Raw genomic sequence first — 3417 nt, 5'->3', positions numbered from 1 at the left:
AAAAAAACTGCATTTCCCGGATTCCCTTGCAAGTGAAAGGAGGAACCATGTGACCTCATTCTGGCCAACGAGATCTAAGTGAAAGTCACCTGGTGAGGCATCTAGGGAAAGCTGTTGTTTTCTTGTTAATGAAGGCACACTCAGCCAGCAAACATTTTTGCCCTTTGCCTTTCTCTTTCTTCCTACCTGGACTGTAGATGTGACGATAGAGATGGTGCTGCCATCTTGGACCATGAAGCCACAAGCACGAAGACACAGAAAGAATGGCTGAGTGGAAAGATAAGAATCTTATGGCACTATAGATTTCTGTGCCGACTCTGAAATGCATTCCAGTGGAATTTTTGTTGCACTAGATAAATAACCTATTCTTATTCAAGCCCCTATTTACTAAGTGTTGTGTTATGAACAGCCGGACTTATTTGTAACTGATAAATTCCTGATTGATAAACCAAGGAATGACACAATTTTAGTAACATTTTGTCCCTGTAATTCCTTCCTCCTTTGAGAAACAGTCTCAGTATCTGAAGGCATTTGTGAGGATTAAATGAATTAGCATAAGTGAGGTGTTTGGAATAGTGACTGATATTCAGTACATGTTGGCTACCAATAGAGTAAGTGGGTACAAATTTCAAGGAAAACCTCATTTCCTTCTCAGTATTTTAATCTAGGAGAAATTAGGTGAAGTAAATTTTAGACTTGTTAGAATGTTTCTCTTGGTAGTAGCAGGTAACTTGCTTCTAATTATAACAATGATTTTATACCCAGTGTGTTCAACAATTGATTTAAGATGACCCACAGAAGAAAACACGCAAGAAAACAATAGAATAAAAATAAAAACATGTGTTAGGGGAAATTAATATTAAAATAGGAAGTAAAGAGGGTGAAAAAAATAGAGTACAGATCCGAACACTATTTGGCCCAGTAACACAGCAGTGGATAAGTTATAAATTTAGCCCAGAGGTTCCTGGTGACCAAAATGAAAAAGGAATATCATTCAATAGCACAAATTCAATAGATGCTTATTAAATGTCTTTTAGGTGCCAGGCACTGTGTAAGGTTCTAAGGGTAATGGTCAGAAAAGCAGATATATTCTCTGTCCTATGGAGCTCATAGTCAAGAGGGAGAAAAAAACATGAATTAGATAATCACACACACCTGATTTTCAATGTGGGGAAGAAAAAAATGTGTGTTCTTTAGGGAGAGCAAAGCTTTTCTTAGCACTTCTCTCTAGATAAACTTCCTCATGCGGAGAACTTCCAACCCAGGCCTTGGTGGTCAAGCGTGATCATGAAGCTATAACTCTCTAATTCCAACTTGGTTCCAGTGGAGACACTTCTTTCTTCTCTGCTACCAGGTTCCTGTTTTTTTGGTTGGGAAGAGGGATACAAAAATACAGCCATCAGCTTTTCCCTAACTGGAGATCTGTTCTAATTATTTCACAAAATGCTATAATTTCAGACATTCTTATCCATTATATTAAACCCTGGGAGAAAATAAAACTACTAAAAAAACTTTTTACATTGCAGGTTTCATTGACCTGGAGTGAAACAAATCTCTTTGGTCTTGCTCAAATTTATTTTTTATAAGCCTTTTGGTAAAGTTTCTGAAAAATACATTCTGTTAAGAAATAAACGCTTTCTCAGCCAGGGAGGTATGCCATTCCCTGAGTTAAGACGAAATGGAACTTAATCTACCTTGTTTATCTGGCAGTAGCAAGAGTGAAGTATTACACATATTTTCTAGATAACACAAGTTGACTCCTTCAAGTACCAAGACTTCAAATTTGAGAAAGAAACATGTCTAAAATGCCTTCTTGAGTGATGCAAAAATCATAATTATAAATGTCTGTTTTGATACCAGATAATAATGCAGTTCTGACTTTGAGTTGCTGTTCTTCTCTTAAGGTCAGCTAACTTTCCTTCTCCCACTGCTCTTGTGTCCACCTCTGTTACCCCTTTATAGTTTGCTGCCACTTCTAACTTGCTTATGACTGTGACAATCATATTTCCTAGAACTGTGTCTCAAATAAGATCCAACAAGCTCTGAGTGAAAGCCCAGGCTTTGTGACAAGCTGTTTTCCTCTGAAGTTTCTAAGACGCCACTTATTTATTTCTAAATTTAAGATTATCTTCTAGAAAGATGGAATTTCTACAAGTCTTATCTCCAGTTGATAGACTTACAGTGCATCTTAAGGAATATATTTGAGAGTCAGTGTAAAGAGCTGGTTTCGCTTCACATGATGTGTGTGAGTCTTGGCTCCTTGTGTCCAACCTTGGTGAGTAAACCTCTGTGAGTACAGAATATGCAAATTGTTGGTGGGAGCTGTATACAGCACAAGATCATAGATAATAAACCAAACTGGAAATATTTATGGAGCACTGGTTGTGTGTAGGGTTCATTGTTGGTCCTGTGATCTGGGGTAATCTTTGTCATTAAGTAGGACCTATATAGCTTTATGAGGTTTTGAATGAAAAGAAAACAGCCGTTAAGACTCAAAACAGCATGGGGGCACATACTTTGCACATGTACATAAACTGAAAAGAGGAAAAGAAGCTCAACATGGCCCTTGTCCAAGAGGGACATGCAAATTCATGAAGCAATTCATATTTCTTAACTAAGCAAATGAAAAAATGAAGTAATTATTAACTCCAAGAAAGACAAAAAATTACACGAGAATGTAATTAATCATAGTATGCCATGTGGCTTAGCAGCAAACAGTATTTACTTAATCATAATAAATAAAATACTCAAAATGGATTAACCTCCATATTATGATATAACTAATCGGGAGGATGAGGGAGCTAAAGGATAAGGGAGAGAGCGAAAATCTCCCTCCACCGTAATAAGAAGTCAATAGATAATGTCTTTAATTTGATGAATTAAGAGGTAACAGTATGTTTACATTATGTAAAAATTTGGGGTAAATTAGAGAACAAAAACCACTAAAAGAGATGTCGTTGCATTGGGGTGAGATGGGAAAGGAAAAGAACTGCTCTTCTAAGTAATAAACATTTTAGACTATTTGACTTTTGAACTTGGATAAATTTTTAAGCTAAAAAGTTAATTAAAAATTACTTTTTGGACAGAACAAAAAAAGGGATTGAAGAGCAAAAGATCAAGAGAGAATGATTCCTTGGGAGCGGCAGTTGACAAAGCAAATTACAGAATATACTCAATGAAAGTCAGATGAAACACAGGAGATAAAAGGCTTGGGACCAAGAGGTCCCAGCGAGGCATTCAGAGGAGAAAGGCTGCAACCAGGAAGTCCACACACTCACAGCTGCTTCCAGGCCCCGGTGCTCACCCAATAACAAAGCCACTTCTGTCTGGGAAAACCACAGCAAGGCAAGGCAGGGAGCAAAAAGCCTTTAATTGGGGTGGCGAATGAGCAGCCCTGTGAACTCCAAATGCCTCCAG

General features: G+C 37.5%; 1 non-coding gene across 1 annotated transcript; it reads left to right on the top strand.

The window, feature by feature from the left end:
- Positions 1 to 2506: 2506 nt before the first annotated feature.
- On the top strand, positions 2507 to 2611 carry LOC123283602 (U6 spliceosomal RNA). The gene has a single exon (XR_006524279.2). It is a non-coding gene; the product is annotated as a U6 spliceosomal RNA (small nuclear RNA).
- Positions 2612 to 3417: the final 806 nt, after the last annotated feature.

The sequence above is a fragment of the Equus asinus genome, chromosome 2, assembly GCF_041296235.1.
Source record: "Equus asinus isolate D_3611 breed Donkey chromosome 2, EquAss-T2T_v2, whole genome shotgun sequence".
NCBI classification, from domain to species: Eukaryota; Metazoa; Chordata; class Mammalia; order Perissodactyla; family Equidae; genus Equus; species Equus asinus.
The sequence above is the reverse complement of the archived record's forward strand: the minus strand, read 5'-3'. Positions and strand labels throughout refer to the sequence as shown.